The 21,843-nt window shown below is 41.8% G+C and overlaps 1 long non-coding RNA gene across 3 annotated transcripts in view; it reads left to right on the top strand.

Annotated features, from left to right (window-relative positions):
* LOC113269942 (uncharacterized) overlaps positions 1–21,843 on the top strand; it is a 73,819-nt gene that overhangs the window by 24,788 nt on the left and 27,188 nt on the right. For 2 of the 3 annotated variants that reach the window (XR_007187940.2, XR_008958683.1), the window contains exon 2: positions 19,876–19,969. This is a non-coding gene — a long non-coding RNA (uncharacterized LOC113269942). Of the gene's footprint in view, positions 1–19,875; positions 19,970–20,340; positions 20,916–21,843 lie in introns of those variants that run through there. The other variant, XR_008958684.1, reaches the window with a different exon arrangement.

Here is a 21,843-nt window from a genome sequence, read left to right as displayed (position 1 = left end):
AATATATACAGATATATCTATCTATATGTTTGATAAATGTAAACACACATATATGTATGGTACATCTGTTATAGCACATATATAGGAATATGAATATATATATATACACACACTTATATATCCCTATTGAAGCTGTAAATTATATAAAAATATATTTATGTTTTGTGTACATATATGAATAATGTATATAATACAAGATAAAATACAAGTATACTTACACAAACTATAGATGCTAAACTATAGAGCATTAACACGAATATATAGATAGGTCGATTGATCCAGATGTATGTGTATATATGTGTGTGTATGACACACACACACTCAAAACTGTGACATTATTCTTTTATATGTGTATGGAGGAATCTAATAGTGTTTGATACCCACCATCATCCATTCAAACAATACGGGAACAAGCTGTCCTTTAAACATCAGAAATTTTATATCATTCTTTTTTTTCCCTGAATTTGAATTTCCATTCCTGTATGAACTTTTCTCATGTATATTTTTATGCTTAAAAACCTTTCAGTGGGGGCGCCTGGGTGGCACAGCAGTTAAGCATCTGCCTTCGGCTCAGGGCTTGATCCCGGCGTTGTGGGATCGAGCCCCGCATCAGGCTCTTCCGCTATGAGCCTGCTTCTTCCTCTCCCACTCCCCCTGCTTGTGTTCCCTCTCTCGCTGGCTGTCTCTATCTCTGTCGAATAAATAAATAAAATCTTAAAAAAAAAAAAACCTTTCAGTGGTCACCCTGTCGTATTGCAATAAGTATATATATAAATTGATATTAATATTTTTATTTCCTGTGACTGTAGCTCCTATGACCATTGAATAATCTCTTCTGATGGAGTTATCATTATAATTATTAGCAATATACTTGGTCAAAACAACAATATATATTTCAAATCAGTAAATAATTAGGTCTGGTTACTATTCACGGCTAGAGTGGGTCAGGGTTCAGTGTCAGCTGTGTTCCTCAGTGGAAATGCCGAGGAATCTTGTTCACATGAAAAGAGGATAGGAACGGAAGGAATTGTGTTATAGCACTCCCAGTTAATTCTTTGAGCTCATTCTGAGCCCCAGATCCTATACTGACCCATTGCCAAAAATCATTTGGAATGCTAGGTTTGCGACTCTCACAGGCCTCCTTCCGTGTTGCTGAAGCCAGAGCATCAGAAGCCCCCCCGACTTGCACAAGAGTGTGCTACTCAGTCCTTACAGCCGCTGGTTGCTTCCGCACCATCACTCCCAATCTTCTTTCTGTTTGATGCCCGTGGTAAGACTGGCACAGGTGAGAGGTGTTCTCGTCCTTTGTAAAACGGAAGAAAGACTACTGGGGAAAGGAAGAATCTGCTCGTGCCGCCCAGGCAAGAGCTCAGGCAGGGAGATTGTTGAATTTATGTTGCGTCTCTGGGGACCGATTCCCTGAGCTGCTGGTGTCTCGTACCGTGTAGAGGTGTTTGCATCCCCCCACTCGAAGACCACTATTTGTTGAAACCCCTTGTTTCTTCCACCTTACAAGGTCTCCTTTAAACCTCCCCTCAGTGGAACGTGTTTCAGATAGAGGCTATGGTTATCTCTTTTTTCTGCAAAACTGCTCGTCCTGGCTGATCACAGGACTGCAGACACTCGATCTCTAGATTCTCTCTAAGCTTAAAAAGGCAGATGCTGGAATTTGGCTGCTCCAGCGGGTAGGAATTACAAAGAGACTCTTGGGAAAAGAAGAAGAAAATAAATGAGAAAATATTGCTGTCTCCTTACCATTTCAAGATACAAGTGGGGCCTGACCTGATGTTAGCCAGTCTTCTGTCTTAGCACTGTCAGCAGAGTGAATGTGCTCACTTGTCTGTTTAAATGGATTCTTAAGGCTGATACGCAGTGAAAAGTAAAATGACATTTTATAGCATCTGTAAACTTGGTTAAGCCGTTGCTATTTTCAGAAGGGTGAGTTTGATGTTTAAAATCATGATAGAGGGCGCCTGGGTGGCTCAGTTGGTGAAGTGTCTGCCTGTGGCTCAGGTCATGATCTCCAGAGTCCTGGGCTTGAGCCCCGCATTGGGCTCCTTGCTCAGCCCGGAGTCTGCTTCTCCCTCTGCTGCTCCCCCACTTGTGCTTGCTCTCTCTCGCTTGCTCACTCTGTCTCTCAAATAGTAATAACATAAAATAAAATCATGATATACACCTAAAACTAATAAAATGTTATGTCAATTATATCTCCATAAAAATAATAAGATAAAATTACGATAGATGTTCTGTTGAGTGATGGAAAAACAGTTACCTCACCACGAAGCTAAAAAACAGTTTGGTAAAATTGAGTAGAAATATAGTTGCTGGTGGGGGGAAGGATGAAAAAGTCAATCCCATAACTCTGTTGGCTATGCTTGCAGAAGAGGCAGAAGCATACTAAGTAAGCGAATACTAAAAGAGGAGTGTTTATTTTGTAGAAAGAGCTATTCACTTCAGATAGTCGACATCTTCTTTATCTGTGACAGTGACCACTGATAAAAATGCACTTGACAAACAACTGATTCGAGAATGAGCAGAGAGAAGTGAAATGGGATTTGGCTGAGTGTCTTAGTCTGTTTGGGCTTCTGTAAGAGAACACGGTAGACCGGGAGGCTTATGAACAATAGACATTTATTTCCCACAGTTCTGGACGTGAAGTCCAAGATCAAGGCAACGGCAGATTCACTGTCTGGTGAGAGTCTGCTTCCTCATAGATGCTATAACCTCACAGCAGAAGGGGGTCAGGGGTCTTTCTCGGATCTTTTTATAAGGGCCCTAATCCACTCGTGGAGGGCTCCACCCTGTCAAAGTCCCACCTCCTAATACCAACCCACTGGGGATGAGATTTCAACACATGAATCTGGGGGAATACAAACATTCAGTCTATAGCAGTCTGCTTAGGTGGCTTCAACCACAGAAATTTATTTTCTCATGATTCCGGGAGGCTGGAGTCCGAGATCAAGATGCCAGCATAGTTAGGTTCTGGTAAGAGTTCTCTTCCAAGCTTGCAGGCTCCCCCTTCTCGTGTGTTTACATGGCTGTTCCTCAGTGTGTGTGCCTATGTGCAAAGAGAGATTGAGATCTTTCTTTCTCTTCCTATAAGGCCACCAGTCCTATCAGATGAGGATCCTACTTTTTTAAAAAAGATTTTATTTATTTATTTATTTATTTATTTATTTATTTATTTATTTATTTTCGAGAGAGAGAGAGAGAGAGAGAGGCAGAAGGAGAGGGAGAGGGAGAATCTCAAGCAGATTCAGCAATGAGGGCAGAGCTGGACGCGGGGCTCGATGCCAGGACCCTGAGATCATAGCCTGGGCTGAAACCAAGAGTCAGATGGTCAACCAACTGAGCCACCCAGGCACCCCTTATGACTTCGTTTAACCTAAATTACCTCTGAGAAGCCCTATCTCCAAGTCTAGTCACATTGGGGGTTAAAGTTTCAACATATGAATTTGGTGGCGTGTGGGCGGGTGGTGGTGGCAAAATTCAGTCCGTAACACCAGGGGTCGGAATATGAGGGCTCTAACCCAGACTCTGCCACCAAGTGGCTATGGTCCTGGTGGGCATGTCACTTGATTGTTTTTCTGGGTTTGGGGGCAAACATTTTGATTATGGGGAATGGTGACCCGTTCCATGGTAATACAAGATCCTGAATTGAGGAACAAGTAGCATTTTGTTCACTGTCTGTTTACTTTGGCCAAAGAGAGGACAAATACATTTAAAACTATTTTTAAAATTATGAACAGTGAAAGAGAATCAGGAATTTTTAAGGCATTAGCAAGAAAAGTTCGGTTTTCCAGAGAGCCCTCTGATAATGAGGATTTTTTAATACCCCAGCACCAAAAGTATGACAGAAACAGGGGAGAATCTGTGTAGGGCTGGAGTGATTAAAGAAAGGAATAAGGCCAAAGTCCAAGTTTGAATTTGGTGACTAATCTGTTGCGAGCATTAGGCTGGAAAGAAAGAATACTGAGCATCTCATTCCTAAAATCGCCTGTTGCAATTTCATTCTGAAACCCATGTCACTCTCTCTCTTGGATTTGTTTCGTTTTGTGTGAGCAAACACCTGAAGTAATTTTTTCAGATAGGATGAGTGTTGTAAACTGCCTGAGTGTTTATCTGAATCTAGTTTGAATGACTGTCTCACCACAGTCTTTAACCTGTAAGTTCTCCTTTACGTCCAGATGACAGATTGAGTCCTTGCTTGTGTACATTCTAATAAATTCAACCCTTCTATTGGATTTCCTCCCCCCTGTAATTATACTTTAACTACCAAGAGCTCTTTTTTTTTTTTTTTTTTTTTTGTTCTTTTCTAGATCTGTTTTCTATGTGTAGCTGGAAGGCAAAAGCTAAATTTGTTTAGGCAGAGAGCACTGGAGGTCCCAACTTCCCCAGTGGCTCAGAATGCTGCTTGTTAACAAATTACCCTAATGATTGTCTGTGGGGCACTTCTGTACTTTCGGTTGCCACCCAGCTTAAAGCTTCTGTGGAACTTCTTTTCAAGACCTATGTTCCCCTGAGGTGTTTAAACTGTGGGGCTTTAGCTCTTTCTTTGTTAATCCCATTCTAACACTCTCTGTGCCCTCTAGGAGTTCTCAGGATTTCTGGTCCTCGGATGGCTACCTTTCTTATTTTTGTACTCCTGTTATTACTTCATTCTTTCTCAAAATACCTTTCTAGCAAAATATCTTTCGGTGGGATTTGAGATGGGTGAAGAGAGGGATCTTGTACCCAGTTCTCTGGTTTAAACTGGAAGGCTCCTTTTTTCCTTAAAATTGTAGCCTGGTCCTCTCCTCCCCCCTTCCCACTCTTTGCCTTATCTTCTTAGCTTGCAGGAAGGTTCCCACAGTCAAGCATTCTGAACATTTCTCTAGGCAGGCTGGACTTGGGAGCTCCCTGTAATGGTAGGTTTGTTGAGTCATCACCAGGTACTCTGTGACTGCAAGGATGAGAGAGTATGATTGTACTCACAGCTCTTCCTTTGCCCTGTCAAAGGAAAATTGTATCAGACAAATTAAATAGGCAAAGAAGACTTTATTCAAATCTTTAGGGGTCAAATCATTAGGGGTCAAGACTTGGGATAGGTGTGAGAGATGGCATTCAACTCTGAATACACAGGAGTAGCGGGGGTGGGGGTTATAGCCAACAGGCAGGATGAGAGGCATCAATGGATGGAAAATTACTAAGAGGAACTTGGGTAGATACCAAGGGTTGGGGGATTCTTGCTAAACTGGCTTAGCAAGATTATGCGGAACTGGTCATAAGCAGGCTGAGGATCTGACTGGGACACAGCCTGGTCAAGAAGAGAGCTCAAAAGAGCTGGACCAAAGTTTGGTCAAAAAAGGGATCCTTGTCAGCCCCTTCCTTATTCTGTGTACAGGTACCGCGAATATTTCTGTTCAGTACTGGAATTCTTAGCCTCCTTGACCAAGTGACTATCACCCTAATTGGATGAATAGTCTAGACGTAATGTGATCTCTCATTCTTATTTATGTATATTTGATTGGTGACATTTCCTTAAAGATTAGTCATTCCTTTGGAAGGCAGAAATGAATTGCAGTTAAGAGAACATGCCCTGGGGGGCATCTAGGTGGCTCAGTTGTTCAACCAGCTGCCTTCAGCTTAGGTCATGATCCCAGGGTCCTGGGTTCAAGCCCCACATCTGGCTCCCTGCTCAGCGGGGAGTCTGCTTCTCCCACTGCCCCTTCCCCCAGTCATGCTCTCTCTTTCTCTCTCCCTCTCTCAAATAAATAAATTAAAAAAAAAAAAAAAGAACATGCTTTGGAATTAGAAGCACTTGGGGTCAGATATTTCCTACTTATTAGCTGTATGAATTTGGGCAGGTCACTTAAAAATACCTTCTTCTTCTTCTTTTTTTTTTTTTTAAGATTTTATTTATTTATCTGAGAGAGAGAGAGAGATAGTGAGAAAGAGCATGAGAGGGGGTGGGGGGTGGGGAGAGGGAGAAGCGGACTCCCTGATCAGGACCCTGGGATCATGACCCTAGCCGAAGGCAGGTGCTTAACCAACTGAGCTACCCAGACGCCCCAATACCTTCTTCTTAGGGTTAACCATTAATGTAATTTTCACTGCTCATTAGGTGGAAGTTACCATTAATATTAGTTTTTTTTTAAGAGAGGGAGGGGGAGAGGGATAGAAAGAATCTTAGGCAGGCTCCATGCTAGATATGGAGGGGCTCGAGCTCATGACCAGACAGCCACGTGCCCCTAATATTAGTATTATTTTGACCCAAACTCACATCATCTGGATCTCTTCAAGCTAGTCCCAACAGTATTCCCTAGATCGTGACTAATATACAAATTTCCCTGGGCCTGGCAGATTGGTGAATATCTACTAGATTCCAGTAACCTGTAGAGTAGCCCTGTTTGCTCTGGTAGAAGCAGAAATGCCGAGCCCTCTACGGAAGCTATCTTAACCTGAGCGGCGTTCTGGGGTTCCTTCGGCTTATACGGAAAGATTCCTCACTTTATTCCAATAGCGCTGCACAGCAAGGCCGTTGGAGCACTCTTGTTGATGGCAGAATTACCGAAGCGGTTACCTACGTTAGTACTCAGAGTGGAGTGTTCATGTTATGCAGGTTATTTGCTCTTTCGTGCTAGCAAATACTTCTCTTCATTTTTTTTTTTTTTAAATTTTTTATTTATTTGAAGAGATAGAGACAGCCAGCGAGAGAGGGAACACAAGCAGGGGGAGTGGGAGAGGAAGAAGCAGGCTCATAGCAGAGGAGCCTGATGTGGGGCTCGATCCCAGAACGCCGGGATCACGCCCTGAGCTGAAGGCAGACGCTTAACCGCTGTGCCACCCAGGCGCCCCCAAATGCTTCTCTTCAAGTTACCATCTCCTGCAAAATGCCGGTACTCTTTTTAATGAATTGACATGTCCTCCATGGCTTCCTTATGTTCAGAAGTACAACTAGAAGCTTCCAGAAGTTTGAGAAGGAGTGTGTGCGCATGTGCACACACATACACACAGAAACGGAACAGGATCCTTGCAAGTGATGGTGACTGCAAATATTATTTCTGCCTTTGATATCACTTCTAACTTCTCTACTCTCTGATAATAACAAAGGAAACTCAACACTGCCTGGGTTATTACAGTCGCTATCTTAAATGAGCACACATTCCCCTTTCAGCAAGTCCCAACCTTGATATCACTTCCAGGGCTGGCAGCACAACAGGGCTGAGATCACCAGTGAGTCACTGAATCAGAGTCACCTCTGAAATGTCAAGTTACAGACATCCTTTATAAAGGGACTTCAGTACAGGTTGCCAGGAATTGTGCTGATCTTTAGTGAAGTAGAAATTAAAGTGGAAAACAGGTGATTTAGAAGGAAATTTTGGTCCACTGCTGTATTAGTCAGGATTCCTCAGAGGAACAGAATCAACAGGATGTGAGTGTGTGTGTGTGTGTGTGTATAATCTCATATATCTATAAAGAGATTTATTATAAGGCATCGGCTCACGCACCAATGGAGGATGAGAAGTCCTAAGATCTTCAGGCAGCAAGCCAGAGACCCAGGAGAGCTGACGGTGTGAGTTCTAGTCCAAAAGCCGTCAGGTTTGGGACCCAAAAAGAGCCAATGTTTCAGTTTGAGTCTGATGGCAGGAAAAAGACCCATGTCCCAGCTCAAGGCAGTCAGGAAGGAAGAGTTCCCTCTTACCTTTTTTGTTCTGTTCAGGCCTACAGCTGAGGCTCACCCACATTGGGGAACCAGGGAGGCTGCTTGACTCAGTCTACTGAGTCAAATGTTAATTTCCTTCAAAAAGACCCTCACAGACACCCAGAATCGTGTTCAAACATCTGGGCCCTGCTCTCGCCTGGCCCAGTCAAGGTGACACATAAAATTAACCATCACAAATGCCTCCTCTGTATTATGTTGGCATTTTGGGTAGTCCCTTCAACTTTTGTAAACATAAAGGAGTGAATAGTGTGACAGCAAATCCTTAATTCTTTTCCTGAGAGCACCAAGGCGCCTGCTTTTTTTTTTTTTTTTTAAAGATTTTATTTATTTATTCGACAGAGATAGAGACAGCCAGCGAGAGAGGGAACACAAGCAGGGAGAGTGGGAGAGGAAGAAGCAGGCTCATAGCGGAGGAGCCTGATGTGGGGCTCGATCCCATAACGCCGGGATCACGCCCTGAGCTGAAGGCAGACGCTTAACCACTGTGCCACCCAGGCGCCCCTAAGGCGCCTGCTTTAAATGTTAATTGGACCCTTTACTTAAACTCACCTGATGTTAACACGTCAGTCACTAAATGAGGATGAAAGTAGTTCCTAAAATTCTTTCCACTGGCACCACTCTGTGGGAAGAAGGAAACCTCAGGAGAATGGGAGTGTATGGAAGAGATTTCTTTATTGTAGGTGTATTCTGCCTTTGCTGCAGTTGTTTTTCAGAGGAGAATAGAATTGCGGGTGTTGTGAGTGTTAGAATTGCTCGTGTTTTCCTCCTTTAAGTAGCATGGAATAGGCAAAGGCTGTTAAAATGTCTAATTGTGGGGGTGCTTGGGTGGCTCAGTTGGTTAGGCATCTGCCTTTGGCTCAGGCCATGATCCCAGGGTCCTGGGATCAAGTCCCACATCGGGCTCCCTGCTCAGTGGGGAGTCTGCTTCTCCCTCTGCCCCCCTCCTTAAGCTTGCGCTGTCTCTCTCTCTCTCTGAAGTAAACAAACAAAATCTTTTTAAAAATGTATAATTGCAGCGATTATTTGCTTTTCTTATGATTTGGTTTTCTTGAGGCACATCGGATTAGTCTCTCTTGGTGGTAAAGATTGTCAGGTCTACCCTTGGCTTTGCTGGTTCTTGAAATGTAGTCCCTGGGTCAGCAGTAGCAGCATCGCCTGGGAATTTTTTAGAACTAGAAAATCTTTGGTCCCTCCCCAATCTACTGAGTCAGAAACTCTAAGGTGGGACCCAGAAGTTTGCATTCTAACAAGGCTTCTGGGTGATTCCGATGCATGCTCAAATTTGAGAACTGCTGATCTAGTATGTTTGCAAGTAATGCTTGGTGGTGATGTGTTTATCTTGAAATTGAGAAAAAAGTTAGCAAGGCAACCATAACCATTAGCTGGGTATGGAAACCATCATTCTAAAGAATTCCAAAACTGTACGGAAAACATTCTTTCTCTAAGCAGATATTTTCATGACTGTATGGTGAATGTAAGCCTTGCTCAGTTTAGTTATATGTCCTTTCAGATGTTTTTATTGGCTGTCATTTTGAAGAAAGGAGGGTCACCCACAAATGAAATTTATCATACCTCGATGTCCTTTAGTAACGAAACATAGGTTACTCTTCTTGTGGCCCAAATGGTGCGAAATGAATGAGGGAAAGCAGATGTATGCAGGTGAACTTGACATTGTGCCTTTTTAGCATTGTCTTACCTCTGCCATCGGACAGAGCTTCTGAAGATTAGGTTAAAGGAGCTCACGACGTGGGGCAGTGATGGAACGCACTGATTGTGACGGTCAGCAGCCAGAGGTCTTACTCTTTCCTCAGCCCCGTTTGAAAGAAAAGCTGTTGAGGGGCTCCTGTTTACCTGCCCGGGGCAGCTGCCATGGTGAAAATCACATGGAGAGTTTTCATATTTTCCCTTCTCAGACTTAAGTAGAGGGAGGGAGATTTACTCAAGAAGGACAGATATGCCTATGATTGGCAATGATATCAACAATATTGCGATATTCTTTTTTTTTTTTTAAGATTTTATTTATTTATTTGACAGAGAGAGACAGCCAGTGAGAGAGGGAACACAAGCAGGGGGAGTGGGAGAGGAAAAGCAGGCTTCCCAGCGGAGCAGGGAGCCTGATGGGGGGGCTCAACCCCAGTACCCTGGGATCACGCCCTGGGCCAATGGCAGACGCTTAACGACTAAGCCACCCAGCTGCCCCTAATATTGCGATATTCTTTAAAAATTCATATGATAATTTTTCCTTGCAGATCCAAAGACTGCATGTGTTACCAAGGGCACAATAAGATTACCTCAAAACTGATTTAGGTGTCACCCGATGTAACTCCCTAAGCTTATCCCTCGTGTGTAGCATTGAGTACACTGTTAAAATTATTGGCTTATTAGCTTCCTAATTGGATGATAAAGTCTTAGAGGGCAGAGAATTTTTGTCTTGCTTACTGTATCCACAATGCTCCTTGTGTGATGTACGTTCAGTGGATTTTTGTTGGGTGAATGAATCAACATAAGGAGAATTTTTTTTTTAAACACCCTCGATGTCAGAGCCTCAGCTTGGTGCTGGCAAGTAAGGCAGATAAGGCAGGCTTCTGGCCATCAAAGTGATCGCGTCTTATTGAGGAGACAGACAGTAGTAAGTACTCTATAGTGTAAGGAAGACTTCACAGAAGATTTGACCTTGGAGTGAGGTTCTAGGGGTTGAATAGAAGTTTGCTGACGGCGCAAGGCTCACAGAAGATAGGGCAGATCAGAATCAGCTACCAGTACATACCAAGACACAAACTTGTGAAGCAGCACGGGCCATTCCAAGAATGGGAGGTAATTTGCTATTACTGAAATACTCATGTGTTGATGAACGGGAGAATGGATGGGAAAGACATTTGGAGGTGAGGCCAGGGTAAGGAGCGTAGAAGTTCTCAGGTCAACAACGGGGATTCATGAAAGGGATTTAAGTGAGGAGGTGATGGGGTGGCAGCATGAAGGACGGACTGATCAGGGAAGATGGGCATTGACAGGGCGCACACTGGGGAAGTGGTGGAAGTGGAATCGTTCGTGCTTGCAGACTGGCCAGGGGTGGGTGAGAGGAAGCAGGATGCCGAGGAGTTCAAGGTGACTGAGTGGATGGCAGTGCTACCCTACAACCCAGTGCGTTAAATAGATGCAAAGTGGGTGTAGGAGGAGATACTGGGTTTGTTTTAGACATACCAAGTTTAGAAAACTGTGCAACATTTTGGTAGAAAGGTCCAGAAGGCAACTGGACATGTTGGGGGCTGGGAGTAATGGAGTAATTCTCAAATTTATGCACACCTATGTCCAAACGAGCAACTAAATCAGTCTTTGGGTGGCTGAGATCACTTAGAGAAAGGATATAGCTCAAGAAAAGAAGAGGCCAGGACAGGGCCTTGGAGAATCAAACTTTAAAGGGACAGAGGAAGGGGTTCCAAAAGGGTGAGGGAGCAGAGACACGGCCGCAGGCAGCGAGTGCTTCTCAAACTCGGGCGCCTCAGAATCACCTGGAGAGCATGTTAAAGCACAAGCTCTTGGACCCTCACCTACGGAGGTTCTGACTCAGTAGGTCTAGGGTAGGCCTGAAGATCGCATCTCAAAGGTACTCCCATGTGCTGCCAATGCGGCTGGCCACGAGCCACACTTCGGGGGCACTAGGATACGCAATGAGGAGGCAAGAGAGTGGTCACTGGAGGGTAGTTTGAGGCTTCTGCGGATCTAAGAACTTTGGGCACATTTACAGGTTGAGGTGAAGGAGACAGGGAGAAGTTGCGCATCCTGGGGAATGGACCCAAAAGAAGATGGGGGTACCACAGATGGTCCCAGTAAGCACATTAAAGGGCTGTGGTGTCCCTTTTAAAAACCAAAGCCCCTTTAAGTAAGATGCCTTTCTAGTAGCTTCTCCTTCCTCGGTTTTGTTTTTATCACCTACCTCCTCGAGCTGCTGTTCACTTTTACCTTTCTGGCTCTCCCACTGTGCCTAGGAGCCTTTATCTCTCTGTCAGAATCCTCCCCGTGCTGTCACTTCTGTGTCCGGATACAGAAAGAGCTGACTTGCTACAGATGAATGATCAGTAATGAATAGACTTTCAGCAACACAAGGCGTTTCAAGGATAAAGGAAAATTTCAAAAACTGTTTGATCATTATTGCTAAAATTGTGTTTCTACCACCTTCTTGCTAGAATTGCCGTCAAGAGCCGCGTGACAGCTCCCCTGGGATATCACTCCCTGGCATCGCAATCATAGTGAAGCCCAGAGACGCAGCTCTCTCTCTTCTACTAACGAAAGCCAGCTTCCTTGCAGCCTCAGAGCCCTCAAACTAGAAAAGCTTCAAAAAATCACTTTGTATGATGATAAAAACACAACCCCCACCACGATGATAGCTGTGAGCAGTCATATGCTCGTGTGTGCGTCACACTGTCTGAGTTCAAGACAACAAAAATTTATTGAGGGCTTGTCGTAGAACAAGCCACCACTGAGACTCAAAGATTAGTAAAATATTGTGGGGATTCTGATAGGGCCCTTCAACGCCCCTTTCTTCTCCAAGTGCTGGACCAAAACGAGATAGTTAGAAGAAACAGACTGGGACTGAAATAATCATCTTTCTTGCTGCTAAAGCTAGTCTGAACAATGTGGCTTCCACCCGAGGCCAAACTGGCTTCTCGTTTCTTCCTCCAGGAATTGAACTATTCCCCTGGACATAGGAAAGGTCACTGCAAACGGCTTCACCCACCTCTGCATGAGGAGAGAAGAACACATGGCCTGTGGGGCCGACATCTCTGAATGAGGAACTTGAAAGGAGCTTGGGTAGTGAGTGTATAATGACCCTGTACACAGCCCCACCCATCATAGAAGTAATTTGTTTCTTTCCTTGAGGAGCAGGTAAGGGAAGTGGGCAGATAGCAGGATAGAAGCTCTCTTCTCAGTATTATGGAGAAAGACTGTTTCCGAATTCTTGATCAAAGCAAGCGATGGTGGGATGGGAGGAGCATGGTTTCGCCTACACGCGCCAGTCATTTGATCCTCTAACGCATGGGTCGTATAATTAGCCCTGTGGCCAGCTGAGGATGGGTCTGTCCTCTTGCACGCGTGTTGGAAGTGATGAGACACATATATGGGTGTTGTGTTCCAGGCATCAGGGGTAATTTGGCTCTACTTTCATGGGACTCTCCCTCAAACATACAGCACTCTTGTGTATCTGCTTGGGACCAGACGGCTGCCCAGCTTTGCCAGCAGAAGTCTCCATAAAGGGATTTACATTGTATATCAACTCCAGCACTTTCCTATGCTCTGTTCTAGCTCTCATCTCAGGAATGTCCAGCCATGTCTGGCCATGAGCCCAAACTGTAGTGTCGAAGTACTCTACTAATACCATGCCAGCAAATAAAATGGCCCTCAGTTAGAATACTTCTCCCATTATTAAATTCCAAAGGGCAATTTAAGTTCCTGCCCCAAGAAGCTCTCAATCTAATAGAATAAGACAAATGCTTAAATAAATAATTACAACGCAATCTGAGCATTTTTGAGTTAAAATTAAAACATTTATAGCAGCTTAGAGGAGGCAGCATTAATTCTATCTGGGAGAGTGGGAAAAAATTTACATAAGCGATAGCTTTTTAAAAAACTGTATTTTGAGGGGCGCCTGGGTGGCACAGCAGTTAAGGGTCTGCCTTCGGCTCAGGGCGTGATCCCGGCGTTATGGGATCGAGTCCCACATCAGGCTCCTCCGCTATGAGCCTGCTTCTTCCTCTCCCACTCCCCCTGCTTGTGTTCCCTCTCTCGCTGGCTGTCTCTATCTCTGTCAAATAAATAAGTAAAATCTTAAAAAAAAAACAACTGTATTTTGAAAAATATTCAAACATGGAAAATTTGCAAGAAAGGTAAACATTAACTCAGATTCACCAATTGTTAACATTTTGCTATACCCTCTCTCTTTCTCTCTCAATACATGCATTTTAGTTATTATGAATTTTGCTGAAGCAAATTAAAGTTGCAGACATTACCATCATTTGCCCCTAAATACCTGAGGGTATATCTCTTAAGAACAAGAACATTCTCATACAGTGCTATTTTTAAGTTCAGCAAACTTAATATTACTATAATCCTATTCTATAATAAAGAGTCCATTTTCAAGTTTCACCACCTGTTTCTAGAATGTGTTTTATAGCAGTTTTTTTTTTCTAGTTTAACATCCAACCCAGGGTTACACATTGCATTTAGTTGCCATGTTTCTTTAGTCTCCTTTGATCTCCAACATTTCCTCAGCTGACCCCCACCTCCCTCCTTCCCCCTCAGCTTCCTCTCTTTTTTCACGACATTGACATTTTTAGAATCTAGGCCAGTTGTTTGGTGAAATGTTCCTCAACTTGGGTTTGTTTGATTGTTACCGCATGGTTAGATTGCTTCATGATTTCTTCTTTTTTTCTTTTGAAATAATTTCAAACTTACATAAAAGCCAGAATTATATAGAGTTTTGCAACTTTTTTGTAAGTTCCAAATGATTCTTACCCAGATTCACCAGTTTTCAACATTGTGCTGTATCCACATTTATCATTCTTTCTTCCTCTCTCCTTCTCCCTTTATGTGTGTTTTGGGGCATGTGTGTGTGTGGTGTGTGTGTGTGTACAGTACAGTTGTTTTTTTAAAGTAAGGGCTAACTCACCATCCCGAGATCAAGAGTCACATGCTCCACCAACTCAGCCAGCCACCCACCCCCTAGAATAGTTGTGTTTGTTTTTTTTTAAATTCTGAACCAGTAAATAATAGGTGTCACCCTCTTAATGACACCTTAAATTTTTTTAAATAAAAAAGTTATGTATTTAAGGTATATAACATGATTTTATATGTATATTCATAGTGAAAGGATTAATGCAGTCAGGCTAATTAACAAATCCACTTCTTCACCCAAAAAGAGTTACCATTTTTTTTCTTTTTTGTGGTGAGAGCACCTCAAATCTAACCTGTTAGCAAAGTTCCAGTATTCAATACAAGTCATTATGCAGTACATTATATCTGGAAACTTATTCATCCTATATAACTGAAACTTCATACCCTTCCTTTGACCAACATCTCTCCAGTTCCCCCACCTCCAACACCCCTGGCAACCACCATTCTACTCTCCGCTTCTATGTGTTTGACTTGTTTAGATTCCACATATAAGTAAGACTCCACATGCAGTCTTTTTCTTCCTGCATCTGGCTTATTTCACTCAGCTTAATGTCCTTTAGGTTCATCCAAGTTGTCACAAATGCCAGGGTTTCTTTCTTTTTTAAGGCTGAATAATATTTTATTGTTTATGCCTGTCTGTGTGTGTGTGCTCATAGACAAATAGATAATACAATTGTAGCATATATGTATATCACTACTTTTTAATACATTTGTCCTCAATGGGTAATTAAGTTTTTTCCCCTGTCTTGGCTATTATGAATAGTGCTGCAGTGAACATGGGAGTGCAGGTATCTCTTTGAGGTACTGATTTCACTTCTTTTGGATATATACCCAAGACTAGGGATTGCTGGATCATATGGTAGTTCTGAGTTTTCAAATTAAATTAAATTTAACTTAATTTAATTTCTTTAAAGTAGGCTTCACACCTAGCATGGAGCCCAAGACAGGGCTTAAACTCACAACCCTGAGATCAAGACCTGAGCTAAGATCAAGAGTTGGACACTTAATTGACTGAGCCACCCAGGCTCCTTGGTAGTTTTGTTTTTAAGGAATAGTTCTTGGCGGGGGGGTGGCAACTTCCATAGTGTTTTCCAAAATGGCTGTACCAAAATTATATTCCCACCAATAGTGTACAGAGGTTCTCTTTTCTCTACATCCTCGAGGTGATATCTCATTATGGTTTTTTTTTTTTTTTTAAAGATTTTATTTATTTATTTTGACAGAGAGAGACAGCCAGCGAGAGAGGGAACACAAGCAGGGGGAGTGGGAGAGGAAGAAGCAGGCTCCCAGCGGAGGAGCCCGATGTGGGACTCGATCCTGGAACGCCAGGATCACGCCCTGAGCCGAAGGCAGCCGCCTAACGACTGCGCTACCCAGGCGCCCCTCATTATGGTTTTTGATATGCATTTCCTTGAGGATTAGTGATACTGAGCACCTTTTTTGTACTTGTTGACCATTTGTATATCATCTTTGGAAAAATGTCTATTCAGAATTTTTTCCATTTTTTAATTGGGTTGTTTGTTTTTTTTCCCCCACTGAGTTGTAGGAGTTCTTTATATATTTTAGATATTAACTCTTCCCAGGTAAATGATTTGAAGATATTTTCTCCTAATCTGTAGATTGCCTTTTCATTTTATTGATTGTTTTCTTTGCTGTGTAGAAACTTTTTAGCTTGTTTATTTCTGTTTTTGGTGGCTGAGCTTTTGTTGTCATATAATTGACAGCTTTTCAGGTAGGTCTTGACGGGGATGAAGAAGCTTGCCAGTTGGACAAAAGACCTTGGGTGTGGGAAGGGAATTATAGCCAGAGGGATCCTCATGTGTAGAGATGTAAGCCAGTATGTACATGAAATAGTTGGTGAACAGCCAATATTTTAGAGTAACTAACTGGTCTGGAGGAGAAGGGACCAGAAAGCCAGTTGGAACTTATCATGTTAAGGAATTTGGACTTTGTTCCATAGGAAAAAAGAAAATATTGAAGATTTTTAAGCAAAGAAATAATACTATCACATTTATTTTTTTTAGAAAGATTAACTCTAGAGCAATTTGGAGGAGGAAGGGGCAAGAGAGACCAAATAGATGGATAATGCACTGCAGCAGGTGGTGAGGAGACCTGAAGGAAGGGGTGTAGGGGAACGTTTGGTGAATTCCTACTATGTGCTGCCATTTTGCATTTGATATCTCATTTCACTATCACAAAAACCTGAGGTCAGAGAGGTTAAGTAATTTGGCCAAGAACCATCGTAGTTAATATTTGGACCCAGGCCCATGTGACTCTAAGGCCGACTCGGAACTACAGTGAGGTCATGAGGAATGGAGACAGGAAGAATCACAGCTGGTGTTAATCACGAACATGACTACTAGGGAAGGGAAAGAACTGGGGAAGTCAAAGAAAATGATGATTGTGTTAACAGTACCTATAAATGTGGTTTGGATGGCTGGGTTTATGAAACACCTAGGGCAAGATACCTAGTGGGCAGCTCGACTCAAGAGCTCAGAAGGGTCTTGGTTCAGGGTAGAGATTTGGCCGCTAAAGTCAGGAACACATACACCCAAGGAGTGCTGAATGAGAACAGAAGATGATGAAGGGCAGAATTCTTGGCACACCCACATTTAAAGGTGGTGGGGAAAGAGTCAGTGGGAGAAGAGAGAAAGGATGGTGAGAGAGTGATGTGATGAGAAGCCAGGACTGGACCATTTCAAGAAGCTGGGTGACGAGGACTATCAAGTACTGAAGAAGAATTGCAAAGGGAGGCCTGAAAAGATTCATTGGCATTTACTCAATGAGGAAGTCTCTGGTTACCATAATGAGAGCAATTTTAGTAGTTTGGCAGAAGCCAGTCTTCTGGATGTTACAGAGTGAATGGTGGAAGAGAGGTGGACATAAAGTGGAGATGACTCTGGAGAATTCTGGTGAATGATGATGATGGTGATTAGCAGTTAAGTAAGAGGGCTTACTATTTGCCAGGCACTGGGCAGACAATTTACACTCATTAACCAAGTTAATCCGTACCATACTCCTGCGAGCTATATACTATTATTATCCCCATTTTCTGATGAGGAAATTGTAGCCAAGAGAGTTTATAGAGGTTAAGTAATAAGCCCAAGGTTTATACTTCTAATAGTAGATCAAGGATTCAAAATCTAAATCTTTCAGAGTTCAAATCCGGTGTTGCAAGGTGGTGGTAGTTTGGGCCTGAGCCTGTCTATAAGCAGTGGAGGAAATCCCGATAGTGAGGAGAATATTGATTATATGTATTAAAGAGAATAATTGATGGAGCAAGGTCACAAGAAGGAAGGATATCAGATGACATTAAAAAGCAGAGTGCTCAGTTTTGGACATCTCTGTTTTGTCAAAGGCCAGAACAGATGAGAGAAGAATACATGAATATGGACCCAGATGTCAGCTAAGGTAGATTTTTTTTTTTTTTTTAGATTTAAGTAAAATTGGCTTACTTTAAAAAGTTCCCATTCCACACTGGGACTTCATTCGAAAGTTCAGTGTCTACTCCAAGATTTTTGTTAATTCCTGGAATTTCATCATATGGTTTCCTTGGGTTTTGAATTTCTGCTTCCACTAAATTCTTCATCTCACTTGTAATTCAGTTTTCATGTTCCTATTCCTTGGTTCCATGCCGGTCCAGCTGTAGAACTCGGACCAGTCCCCTCTGCCTCTTTTTTCCTTGATTTCCCCCAAATCACTCACATAAGACATTTGTACATGTGTCAGATATTACTGAAGACTTCAGGGATTTTATATCCTTAGCAACACAAAACAATGTGAAGTCCAATAATAGAAACTTCTATTTTAAACATGCTTTCAGCTCCCCCATCGCTGGAACTCTCTCCCCAAGCTTCAACCTCCCACGCCATTAGTTAAGCCCCATCTCTCCTTACGCTCCTCCCATTTCCTCTCCTCTTTGCCCTGTTCCAGTCTTCATATTCTTCTTTTTTAAAATGCAGATCTGTTTAGCGATCACTTTGTTTCACAGTTTTATTACAAGCCAGACTTTCTTCTTCCATACCTCAAGTGTCGTATCAAGGTAGTTTCCTCAATAAGGCATTTTCTATCCCTGAGAGGAACTCTGGCATCAGCTGCTAAAACAATAACCTTTCACCTCAGTACTTAAAGATGGTTTAAATGTGGGAGGAGAGAACTTAAAGGGATTATGTCTGTTGCTTCTATTTTCTCAGCGAATATGAGATGTGCTCTTCTGTTGAGGTAGGGACGGGTCTAGGAGAGATCTGACAGCTAAGGTGAGGGATTCTGTCAAGAGAAATTTACCAGGTTTCTAAACTATGATAAAACACCATATTTACATAGAATGATTCCTTAAACTAAGCCTACAAACTTGTAGAATTGATTTTCTTGCTGGAGATGGATTATTCAGTTTACTGAGTGCTCTGGTCAATATGAGAAAAGTAGAAAAAGCAACGGAGAAGGAAAGAGTCAGCATAAGTAAACTAAAGTCAGGATAATGGAGATCATAGTCCTTGCTAATCCTTTCTCTCCCCCAACACAGGCATGAATACATACGTGCTTAGCAGTCTTGGCATTACACTGGTGCTAGATAGCTGTTCATCTTGCAGCTGAAAAAGGATAAAGGAGTCACATTAGTTATTTGTTGTCCCATAACAGATGAACTCAAATGTAGTAATTTAAAACACAACTACTTATTATCTCTCAGTTTCTGCAGGTCGAGAACTTGGGAGCAACTTAGCTGGGTGGTTCTGTCTCAGGATCTTTCATGGGCTGCATCATCTGAAGGCCAGACTGGGGCTGGATGATCTGCTCCCAATCCCATTCACATGGCTGCTGGCTGGAAGCTCCAGTTCCTCACCACATGGGCCTCTCTGTAGTGTTGCTCATGACATGGCCTCTAGCTTCTTTCAGAGCGAGTGATTGAAGAAAGAAAACCACCACAGTGAAAGCTGAAATGCTTTCTAGAACTTAATCTCAGGACTGATGTACCATCATTTCTGCGGTGTTCCATTGATCACATAGATCATCTGTGGTACAGTGTGGAAGGGGACTACACAAGGGTGTGAATACTAGGGGCACAGGTCACTGGGGACATTTTGGAAGCTGGTTACCTCAGGAGTCTTTCCAAAAACATTGTGTGTGTGTGTGTGTTTGTGTGTGTGCGCACGTGCGTGTGAGTTCATACCTTAAAATGCCACGAAGGGGGTGTAGTTAGTTAGCTGATTTCTGGATTTAATAAAATTAGGACTGGTAAAATAACAATTGGTGGGGGGGCATCAAAATAAGTATGTCTCAGTATTTTGTCATGGAGGGAAGATTTTTGAAAAGCTGCCATTTACCATCACTTCTATTTTATAAAAAGAAATTTTAACATAAGAAAGAGGAAAGGAGATAATCTCAAAATAAAGGACAATCTTTAAATTGAATAAATTTAGCTTTATTAAAAGCTCAATAAGTTGCCTTTGCTTTTCTCATTTAACTGTGGACTGACAAAAATTTCATCCTATCTTGGTCCACAGACTGTCATTCAGGAACTACTGAGAACAGACATGGAATCTTCTAGTACTTTTAGAGATGAGTACGAGAATCATGTAGAAACATAATCCACTCAAAGTAAGTGCAAAAAGAAGTTGAAATTGTTGATAGAGATAGCAATTTTATAAAATTATGCTTGTGAGCTAGAAGGGAGCCACAGAACTGGCAAATATTTATCAGTTTTTGTGTTTTGTTGCTATTAATTTGTGTTCCTACCAATATTTAGATGTTTATTATTTAAGCTAATTAAAGGTGAAATATAAAAACATTGAACATCATTGCAGCATATTTAAATGTACATAAAAGTAATACAAATGCATGGTGGTATTTGAACTTTTAAAGTATTTTCATATTTAGTATATTTTATGTATAGTTAACATATTTTTGGATTATTTGCATTATTTATTGCATTCATCCTTTTTCTAAATAATCACCTCTTCATTTTATAGGTATGCATGTCTTTATAACCCACGCAGTGTTATTATTTGTGTCCCTTATTACAGAAGATGAACTATCTGGGGGTGCTGACTGGCTCAGTTGGCAGAGCACGTGACTCTTGATCTTGGGGTTGTGGGTTCAAGCCCATGTTGAGTGTAGAGATTACTTAAAAATAAAATATTAAAAAAAGAGATGAAGTATCTGACACTATCCATTAGAGGTGAACTTTGGATTATTAGTTGTGGCCCCAGAATTGATGGATTTGTAGAAATGTCACATTTTCATCTGTGTTTCATTTTTGACGTATGGCATAGTGTTTGCAAGGCTGAAGGTATGGACTGCGGAAGGGATCAATGAATAGCTTGTTCTGGTATTGACTGGATCCCACTAGAATCATGTTCTTCTCATTTAGGTTGAGAATTAAACTTGAGCAATATTTAGGAAAATAGTGAAAAACTTTCTCTTCAATAAAATCTTATTGTAAAGATTCCTGAGTTGGTTTAAAGCCCACACATTTTTCTCCTGATAATCTGTTTGGTAGAAACTACTGTTTTTTTGTTTGTTTTTTGTTTTTTCAAATATACATGAGCTCCGTGTTATTTCTAAGTTATATATATTTTAAAGTTTTAAAAAGTTTTTTTTAGCATTATTACTTTTACAAATTATGCTTTCAATTTTGATTTAATAACCAAATTGGTTAACTAAGAAATTAATTGAGGTTCTGTAAGTACTTCTATGACATTTTGCCAATTTTCAATTGGAATGCTTTGTTTACTTGAGGTATTTTTAAGTGAAAGTAGCGAGCATTTGATTTTTTGAATCTCTGGGGTGCTTTTTTAGTGTAAGGACAATCCTGAAGTCATAGAGATGCATGTAGTGTGGCATTGGAACTCAGCTGTCAATGCTCTCCCTAATTTTTCTTCTTTTTTTCTGGTTACAACTCTCATTATGCTAAATTCTGCAAACACTCAGACATGCCATGTTGTGGCATGCTGTGTCTAACCGAGTGCATTTTTGCTACTAACTAGCATAATTTAGGGTAAATGTTAGGTGCCTGTGTTTTTGCCGTGAGGGAACGTACGTATCGTTATTTGGAACTTCCAGGAGCAAGCTTAGGAAATTTTGATGGCATTTTGATATCTACTGATCGTCAAACATGACTGCCCCTGCAAAGCTCTGCTGATGTGGTGGGGAGAGAATAAGAAGTCACAGAGGAGTCAGCACTTGAAGGAAGAAGGGACCTTAGAGACAGATACATTATATTTTAGGGATGACAGCTAATTTTTAGAATGTTAAGTAGTCATTACAGATTACATGTCTTATGTAGAAAACAGGTTTGAGCCAGGCTAAGCTTCCTAATGAATGTGAAACTAGTACAAAATTTCTTTTTCACAGCCACATACAAGGTAGTGATGACCTGAGGCAAGGAATTAACAATCCTTTTTTTTTTTTTTAAAGATTTTATTTATTTGAAAGAGAGAGAGAGAGTGAGAGAAAGAGAGCACGAACACGGG

Source organism: Ursus arctos, unplaced genomic scaffold (genome assembly GCF_023065955.2).
Source record: "Ursus arctos isolate Adak ecotype North America unplaced genomic scaffold, UrsArc2.0 scaffold_11, whole genome shotgun sequence".
In the NCBI taxonomy this organism is placed as follows: Eukaryota; Metazoa; Chordata; class Mammalia; order Carnivora; family Ursidae; genus Ursus; species Ursus arctos.
Note: the sequence above shows the minus strand (reverse complement) of the source record. Positions and strands in the feature narration are given on the sequence as shown.